General features: G+C 37.5%; 1 pseudogene; it reads right to left on the minus strand.

Annotated features, from left to right (window-relative positions):
- Positions 1–5,394: 5,394 nt before the first annotated feature.
- On the minus strand, positions 5,395–10,682 carry LOC149812253 (transcription factor bHLH94 pseudogene; annotated as a pseudogene).

The raw sequence follows: 10,682 nt of genomic DNA on the forward strand, positions 1-10,682 counted from the left end.
ATTTTCTTGAATTGATCTCATAAGCTCATCCATCACTATAGCAAATAGAAAAGGGCTTAAAGCAGATCCTTGATGTAACCCAACCATTATAAGAAAATTGGTTGTTACCCCTCCACAAGTGCGAACATTGGTTACTACTTCTTCATACATATCTTTAATTATACTAATATACTTGAGAGAAACACCTTTCTTCATCATTATCCACCAGAAAACGTTCCTAGGTACTCTATCGCATAGGGCCACTAGTTCTCTTGCAAGTGATGCTTTACATGCTGCTCAAAAGCAAAAAATGTATCATTGTTCGTGGTTTGAGTTTTTTTCTACCTCATGACTTGGGTTGTGGGTACATCTACTTCATGACTTGGCTTCAGCAGATGGCGGTTCTACGGTGAATTTGCAAGATGTGGTAGAGATGATTGGGTTCTCTCATCAGACCCAACAATTTAGGAAGATCCTCCTACTTAGAGAAATTTGGTTTGTCATGAAGCATCCACCAGTGGGAAACCAACATGAATTTGGTACATCTTTGGTAAGAAGGCATGCTGTGCAAAATTTATTGTAGACTTGGTGAAATCAATACTTGGAATCCAGAGATGGTGGGCTCTCATTTTACCCCCTTTTCTGCTAGTATTATTAATGGTCTTAACCAAGATATGTCACAAGTTCGATTTTCTCTTTCAGTTTCATTGTTATGTTTCAAACAGTTATCAATTATTCTCTATCAGCAATATGCTGCCTTTTTGTTCTCTGTTCAAAACTTGTATTGCCATATGATTATAATAAGGATTCTGATGTCACCTGAAATTTCAAATGCAATTTAACCATTTTTCTGTTCCTATTTTATTCATTACACCTATTTTTCATTGTTCTCAAGTTTGATTATATTTTTATAAATGTTTATGAGAATGCATTATGGAGAGAGATCAACTGGGAGAGAAGTTCATTGTACTTTATGAAAGCTAATCTAAATTGGTTGCTTGTTAGAAATTCTAAAATGCTATAGTGAAGAAAGCTATTGAAGTTGCTACTAGCTTCTTTTGCCATTTCACGTGGTAACCATCAAATAATATCTCACCAAAATCAGAAGAAAAACATAATTTCCACAGTTTTAGATTCATGAAACAATTTTAGTTTATCAGTGTTTTGATGGCATGGAAACGAAGTTGTTTCTTGAACTTGCTCCAAGATTGGTTTGAACATCAGAATAAAATTTGAAAAAACTAAGCATGTTGTGATGCTTTTCATCTTTGATGATTCTCTGGACCAGTATTACTAACTTTAAAACCAGCAAAATCATCAAGTTCAACAATTTATGAGATGTCTCTGACATCTTTACATGTTGCAAAATCCCACTCAAGATTCATGAAATACAAACCATGGGAAATGCAAGAACAATGATCATATCTTAGCAACACCAAGATTGCAAGAACAATTATTCATGCACTCAGTTGTAATGCCCTGTGATGGTGCCATTATAATTAGCTACTTATCAATTATTCATGCACTCAGTTGTAATGCCCTGTGATTTTTGGATTCTCTTGGCTTGTGATTGATTGCAAGTCGATCTCAGCACTTTCTCAAGTTTAGTGAAACATGACAAGCTACATTATAGCGATAGATAAAATATCTTCAGTGTTGGATGTCATGACATTGTAAATCAAAAGACAAGTGAAAATCGTAAATTAGAACAAAAAAAATGTATGCCCCATGAAGACCAACAACTTCTAAAACCAATAGTATGATAGAAGTTAAAAAAAAAATCCCGTCAAATCGAATGTTTTACATACATGGACAAATGAACAAAAATGTGGCTAAATATACATGCTTGGTACAATATGATAGTTTGTAACAATCGGATACGGGGACACAAAAACTCGATGACTAAGTGTAACAGAGAGATCGACTTGAGCAAAGGAGTACATGAAAATCCGCATCAAGCCATGTCAAAAATATCCTTAATATTTTAAGATCACAGTTTTATGGCAATGTATATTAAAATTTAATAAAGCTGCTATTCTTTCCATGAACCTTTACACACTTACATAATCATGAATATAACAAATATTTTTAAGATATTTGTTAAAAATATCACCGTACCCAATGTTAACCTGATAAAAATCACTTTTGCTATTTTTTGTTTTACTATTTTTGACAAAAAGTAATTTATCATGAGATTTTTCACTGAGATAATCGTGATAGTGAGATATGTGATATTGGGGTCACGACAAACTTCTTGAATACGAAGAGTTAACAAAAAAATTGTAGATGCTAGCATGTAGCAGGCAGTAGCTGCAACAAAAGAAATAAAAAAGACGAACAAAAAATCATAACAATATAAGAGAGAGAGAGAGAGAGGCGACTGCATGCTGTAATGGAGGAAGGAGAGGTATGGGTGGGGAGGATGATGAGTTGTAGATCCTGATTCAGAGTTTTTGCCCTTGCAGTAAAGGGGGTCCAGCGTGGGTGCCCTTGCCTTATAATTTTTTTTAGGGGCTTATGTTTGAGACCCGGTTTCTTTTGGATCGGACCTAACTTGTTTAGGTTTAGGGTTGTTGCCCTTGCCTTATAAATTTTTTTTTCTCCTGTAACAGTCGAAAAGAGCAATAAATTTTTTTTCTAAGCGGCCGTGGTTTTTTACTTTCTCTCAGTTTTGAGGGAAGGTTTTTTCACATAAATCTTTGTGTCCTTGCTGTGTTTGGTTTGATCATTCTTGTTTATTATTTTCTTTAATTATTTTCTTTAGATTGTTTCTTGCTTGCGGCTTTCCTAAGAAAAGAGGGGCTGCCTTTTTTTCTTGATTAAACGTAACCCGTACTCATCATGATGAGTATGTTTTTTTATATTATATTCGGCATGACATCGTTAACTTTTTCTGAGCCAGAACACTATGCCACGTGTTGTGCATCGGCGTTTTTATTCAACGGTCAGCCTTGTCAAATGAGGAAAATCCTCATTTGACAAATGACCTGATTCGAACCCACGTTTAATGCCTTAAAGAAGGAAAATAAATTTGCCAATTTGAATGACCAGCAACACCTTAGTTTGACAGTTACGTTGGCTTGTTTAATTGGCCACCATCCGTCAGTGTGCCTGCCCACACACACACCCTCACATATGCAAGGGATGTAACACATTGCTAAGTTTTTTGGTGAGATTTGTGAATACTTGACACAAACATTCCTACAGAAATATGGACGTGTTATCAAAATTTAAATCTGAAAGAACGATTGATGCCCATTTACTTTAAATTCTCAAAGTAAAAAGTAATTTACTTTAAATTCTCAAAGTAAAAAGTAATTGGAAATCATATTTACGAGTATGCAAAGTGTGCAGTGATTGGAGCAACAAACTATATACAAGTAAATTCCTACAAGAAATATCAACCACCTGTTGAGCCAAAAGAACCTAAAATTGCTCACCGTGGCCTTTTTCACACTTTAAATATCAGACAAAAAAACAAAAAAAAACAAAATGTCAAAATCAGGAAAAAGCAACATAAACATTAGTTGAGCAACTCCTGATAAAATAGTGCAGGATGGAACATCACCCTTCACAAAATTTATCTCTAAGTTTTCATAATTGTTGTACACATTTGACTTGATTGAAATATCTTAACCAATTTCAACGTGTATTTGCAGACATCCAACTTTCTTGCCACATTTAAACTTGTACTTGCATCCATATGTTCACTTTTTCTGCAAATATTTAACAACAAACTTTGTTAAGCAGCCAATAAATCATGAATATAAAATAGCACATGCAATCATACTAACAACAACCCTATTGAAATGCAGTTAATCTCAGCCAAAAAGCAAAACTTGTTTAATAATGAGATAGATTATATTAAACCTACCCTTTTTCCTACAAAAAAGTCTAAATGATATGCTTGACACAATTTAACCCAGCAAACAATTTGTAACAGTCAATATATTATCTAGTTGAAATTTACACATACAGAAGGATACCACTTTTATAACTCAGCTTAACCAAGTTGAAGCTGAGAGAAACTCTTAATTTAGAAAGCTAAGCTTTAGGCAAGCTAGAACCGTCAAAGGTATGTGCGTGTCTACACTGCGAAGATGTTGCTTCTATGCCAATGAATTCAGAATTTTATCTATATTTAGCAATTTTTGGTACAAACCAATAGATCATTTAATCTCTATTGGTCGTAAGCACACATATGAGTTTGAAACCAATAGAAGATATATTTTGAGTATGAAACATACAAAAATTGTTTCTTAGGTATCATATTGTCAATTAAAATGTGAAACAAAACATCAAACAAAGAAACTTGTGCACCAAACATCATCAACCTCCTAAAATGTCAAAAATGGTACTAGTGCATGTGGATAGGTATTAGGATCGCATGTTCCCTTTTTCTGCTTTCATTTGTTTTAACTGCGCAACTCCGTTATCTGTGTTTGAGCGAAAAAGTAACAAACACGTGGAACAATCCTAGAACCTCTCTCAACGGTCAAGATTGTCAGATGAAAAAAATCTCATTCTATAAATAACCTGATCTGAATCCTTTCTCCTATCCTTTTGCCAAGAGAACTAATTAATCCACCGTTTGGGATATTCCAAGATAACACTAGCAAGTTGGAACACATTTGCATGCAAAATATTTGAAGCCACCCTACTTTTTATAGCAATCCATTGATTAAGAATATCAAATCTTAATTTATTCCACATACAACTCAAATTGACAACTAACGTGACTAGAGCAGGCAATCAGGGGACTATCATTTGTAGTTTTTTTTTTTTTGAAAGGCAAGCTGGGGTTAGGCAGACCCCTACCAGTTATACGACTATACCATTTGGTTTTGAACCTGCAACGTCCCAACACAAGGTGACGTGCACTAGCTGCTCCTACCAGACAAGCAGAGCCCCCGTTGGTAACTAGTATTCTAGCGAAAACTGTCACCTACTAGAGTGTTCTACCTTTCTTTCTTTTGGTTCAAGATCATCTGTATTAATGCCAAAAAGAAAGCAACAAATAAGATATCATGTCGTCTGTATTTTGGATTCCTGGCGACAAAAATTTTGTTCCCATTCCAAGTGTTCATCTCTTTACACAATAATAGCACCAACCTGTTGTACAAACATACTTTCATGTATTTGAATAATTCAAAAAACGCCATGATTTCCATTCCATTCACATTCATCATCATTGTGGCTCATGAACAGTAGTAGCAGTGGAAGTGAGTGTAGTACAACAGTGGAATATTATGGTATTAATGTATTGTACGAAGCGTTTTACAAGGAAACCACAAAATGGCTGGTTATTTTAGGAGTCTAAAAAGAGTGAGAGGAGATGGCCATCTAGGTGAAGAATGAAGAGCCCACTTTAGGCTCTTTTTCTGCAAGAAAAAAGAGAGAAAGAACCAACTTCACTTATGCTAGACCAGACTCTGTATGAATCCTCCTCATGATTTGGTGCACGGCTGTGGCTATTTCATCGACGGATGCAACCTGGCAATCTTCTTCCACCTTCACATATCATCAATAAGAAAAAAAGATAAATTACCAATTCAACCTAGATCTCTCTCTCACACACACACAATCATGCTGCCATTGATGCATACTTACCGGAAGAGCCTCCCTAAGGGGGGAAGGAAGCGCGCTTCCGAAGCGGGAAGTGCCCCGTGAGAGGAAACTCACATTTTCATTTTGGGGAAGCGTGCTTCCCAAATCACTTCCGCCTTTCATTCTTTTCGTTTCCCACTCATTTTTCTTTGGATTTTCACTCACTTTTCCCTTGTTTCTCCTTAGCTTCCCCTTTGTTTTTGTGTTTTTCATATCATTATATTTTTTTTCACTTTCATTCAGCTTTTCACTCACTTGTCCCCTCGCTTACGCACTCGTTTCCCCTTTGCTTCTCCCTCGTTTTCTTCACATTTTCTTTTTCGCTTTTCACTCTTCCACAATCGCTTCCAAAACGAATTCTAGCTGTTTCATGCTTCATACTACTTTTTAACACTCGTCTCCCCGCATCTGCTCCACGCATCCCTTCTTGTAGCTCATGTGATTAATTGGGTGACCACCAACTAGGGAAAATGAAAACCATGGATAATTTTGTCTTGCATCCTATATCCACGTCACTAATATCAGCAACATGCTATGTCAGAGGGACACACAATTGAGGGTCCCATGTCCACAGGATGCAACATGATACGTGGGCACATCACCTAACAGGTTATGACATGTATGAGTAATTTTATGTTTTAATAGTTTGCAATCATATTTTCAATGATAAATATCTCTTTTTATATATTAAAATATCAAACAATAATTTTAATTAATCTAAATAATAAAACATCCGCATCCTCATGTCCCATTTTGTAAAAAGAATCTCAATTTACATGTGATTCGTGTCTGTGTTTGTGGCATAGGTAAGAAGTGAGCTCGTCAACTGAGGAAAGAAAAGACTAATGACCTTTCTAGTTACCCAAACGAGAGGGTACAAAGAACTCAGACAATGTGATTATATATATATATATATATATATATATATATATATAGAGAGAGAGAGAGAGAGAGAGAGAGAGAGAGTAATGGGTAGGTGCTAAACCCATTTGGTGCTAAATATCGTGCTAAATGGGTTTTTGGGCTTTTTTATTTTATTTTTAAATTCTAACCGTATGTAGTTGATTTTATAGGGATCAGCTCTTGAAGAACTTGATTCCAACACAAGGGTGGGTTTTTATAAAGCTCGAAAAACCAATGGTCCAAAATCTTTGTAAATTTTTGAGACTCTAAACATCATTTTTTTCATCCAAAACACATGATCCAAGTGTGAATTCTTAGTAAAACGACCATGCCCAACACATTTATAAGGACAAAACCGCATAAAAAGCACAAACCCATTTAGCAAGCGGTCTAGCACCAAATGGGTTTAGCACTAACCCATTATACTCTCTCTCTCTCTCTCTCTCTCTCTCTCTCTCTCTCTATATATATATATATATATATATATATATATATATATATATATATATATATATATATATATATATATATATATATATATATATATATATATATATATATATATATATATAAAGGCAAGTTGATTTTCTCAGTCTGACCACACAGATGCAATCAACATGGTTTGATTGCTAACGAATGAACCTTGAATAATGTTTTTTCTACGTAAAAATATAATTTTTTTGAGTTGTGAGCCGTTGGAAAACCTGCTTAGGTGTCATAAACACGTGATTTCAAACCCATTTCCTACTAAACAAACATTGTAAATCACACCCATAAAAACTGATTTATAAAAAATAATTTTAAAAAATATATAAAAGTTGATTTCTAGCTCTATAGTTCCCTACCTTCACTAGTATCAACTATATAAATGTGACATTCATCAAGTTGACATGATAACACAAGTTGGAAACCCACAGTTGGCTACCCTTGCTATACGCAGAGGGCTATACATCTACTGTAATGATATGGAGCTAGATGAACACAACGTTAACCATTGTTTTCAAGCTGTAATATTCAAAGGACGTAACATAGACCCTACTATGGATGGAAGTGGACGGGTGGGGGACAAGGTCTCCACCCCCACCCCCTCTCAAAATTCTGCCCTCCATCCTCGCATTGGTTTTGATTTTAACCTCCATTCCCTGCCTCCATCCTCATTTCATGTCCTCCATCCCCGGTCCAAACGAGGTGAGGCGGAACGGGGCCCCATTTTCCCTCGATCCACTGCCACCCCCAAAATATCGGGGACGGGGCAAGGCGGGGATTGAAGATGGAGGCGAGGCAGAAAAATAAGTTCATCCCCACCTTCATCCCTGCACTGGTTTTCATTTTAACCTCCATCCCAGTTTCATGTCCTCCATCCTGGGTCCAAACGGGGCAAGGCGGAGCGGGTCTCCAATTTTCGCAGGTCCACAGCCATCCCTAAACCCTACCTTGACTTAAGGGATCCCACATAAAAACCAGAAGAGGCTCATGATATATTTAAAAAATAAAAAAAAAACATACAACTCGGCCAGTTGGGGTATTGTGTACCTTCATCTTTTTTTAACTTTTTTTTTATCTCGAAGCTCAACAAAATGCAATGACGATAGCCTGCCATGAACTTTCAAAGACCATACGACTTTTAGAAGAAATGTCGCATCATAAGAACGGTTTCCCAAGAGGGGAGCCGTACTGAAGAGAACAATAGCTATTGTAACGCACACACTCACTAGGGCCCAAAGAACCCAACAGAGGTTCAAGCTTGCTTCATTTTTTGTGTCAATCCGAGCCCAGCTTGATCTCGTAAAAAGCTCAAGCTAAGTGAGCTCAGTACCAGCAAGCTCATTATTTACAAGAAAAATATATTTTTAAAAAGTTGAAAACAATAGAATTTGAACCCTAAACCTATGAATAATTGTTTCAAACTTGTAAGGAAAAGGATTTGAACTCTAAACTTATTTCTTGCAGGCCAAACACTTCAACCAATTTCATTCTATAATATAATGTAAAATATATTCATTATTAATAAACGAGCCCAACCGAGATGCACATTGGTTGTTCATGCTCGAGCTTGTCAATACTATTTCACAAGTTGGAGCTCTTTACAGGCTGAACATGAGCTGAGCCACGAGTGGCTCATCTTGTTTCCCAACCCTATGTACAGATAAAAAGTTTTTTTTTCTGATAGAAAGACATAAATAAAAGATGAAGGTAGGGAGGCACTTACTTTGGCACTAACAGAGTAGAGGACCATCTCATCAATGGTGGTCACATTGAGGTGAAGGATAGTGAGCTGCAGACTTTGAAAACCAGCAACCAACTTGAGCAGTTGGCGACGTCGCCTTCTAGACAGTATCTTCAGATTGGCATGGCTCTCTACCAGAGTCACCTCCACATCTGCAACCGCCGACCTATTCTCAGCCACCGGCTCGCTTGTCACATTGCCTAGGCTCGAACCAGGCACAGTGGAGGAGTTGTATTGAGGGAAGGTGAATAGGTCACCAAAGGGAGGTGAAACCCCACTCCCCACATGCTGCTTGATCCTCCTTTGAGCTTCCAAAGTATGCAGGAGTTTCTCCAATTCCTTCACAAAATTGATTGCTCCCCCAACTATGGATGCCTGGTCCCCCTATCAAACACACACACAAAAGAAAGAAAATAATCATCAAGGACTAGAAAGGAGGTTTTCAATGAATAAACACATTCTATATTGAAAACTAAGACTATTAAGAAAGAAATTTTGGTAATTTCAAATTGTTTTAATGAGCTTTAAACCAACTCTTCTTTTTTCTTGAATACTGGAGCTTGGCAAAGACTAAAATCCCACTAGTACATTCATTCACGATAATAGTAATCACGAATCATGTACATCAATAGGCTTCACTGGGTACACACTACATACGCCAGTGCAAACCCCGTCTTCAAATGTCCATTACCATTCAAAGGGTAGAGTTTTCAGGTTCTGTTCACAAGCCACATTCGAAAGTTGTTCTTTCTTTGATACACTCAACTTGGGTGGCCCCCTTTGATTCAGAACAAGTGTTCACCTTCCAATAATTCTATTAAAGTATCTGCAATAGTGTATTAAAAAACCCAACCAATTTTGGTTTTACTAAGATATATATAAACATGGTGTATATACATAATCTCATATGTATATATATTACTCACAACAAACATGGTGTATATACATAATCTCATATGTATATATATATATTGTTAGGAAAAACCCCGAGCAAGAGACAATCAAAAGGAAACAAAGAACAAGAATGATCAAACTAAACACAAGAAACACAGATTACACAAGAAACACAGATTTTACGTGGAAAAACCTCTCCTCAAATCCGAAAGAGTAAAAAACCACGGCGGTCCAGAGAGAAATATTATCACTCTTAACAGACAGTTACAGCTGGGGAAAGAAAAGCGAGAATATAAACAAGGCAAGGGTGACAACCCTAACCCTAACCAAATCGGGTCCACTGAAAACTGATCCCAAACATAAGCCCCAGAAAAAATTTCTTCTGGGGCGCTGCCTCCCTATAACCCCCCGCCAGGGGCGGCCCCCGTAAACCCCCACCCGGACAGCGGGACCCACGCCGGGAGAGCCCTCGGACCCATTCCTGCAAGGGCAAGAACAGTGAATCAGGCTCCACGACTCATCATATATTACTCACAACTACCAACACACACTTAGCTACATATATTTTAAAGCTATATCCATTAGCGAATCATAAGAACAGTAAATAACAGACCCTTTGAACGTAGGATGGGGGCATCAAAGAGCGTAAGACAGCAAGGTAGTCATTCATCTGCTTGCGGCGGTTCCGTTCCACAGCAATGTGAGTCATCCTCTGGTTCTCCGCCTCCTCCTTGTTCTTGCAACCCTTGGACCTTCTCCTTTTCCTCCTCCCCACATTTACTGCAGCGTCCTGCTGCCCCCCTGCTGCAGAAGCCACCCCAACAACACAATTCTCCGAGGGGGATTGATTCTCACAGCAGACAACAGAAGAAAGGGAGGGGTCCCAATTATGAAGACCAACATGAGCATTATTCTTGGGCATCTCTTCTTCTTCCCTATTGAAGAAGAGGGAGCCGAACCCTGCATCCTCAGCTGCACCAAAATCGGCGCTAAAAGACGCTGCTAGTGAGTACAGATCCTTGCACCCGTAGTTGAAAATGTCATGGGGGAAGCCAACCGCCTCAAGTGCCAT

The sequence above is a fragment of the Nuphar pumila genome, chromosome 17 (genome assembly GCF_984573655.1).
Source record: "Nuphar pumila chromosome 17, dmNupPumi1.hap1.1, whole genome shotgun sequence".
Classification (NCBI taxonomy): domain Eukaryota; kingdom Viridiplantae; phylum Streptophyta; class Magnoliopsida; order Nymphaeales; family Nymphaeaceae; genus Nuphar; species Nuphar pumila.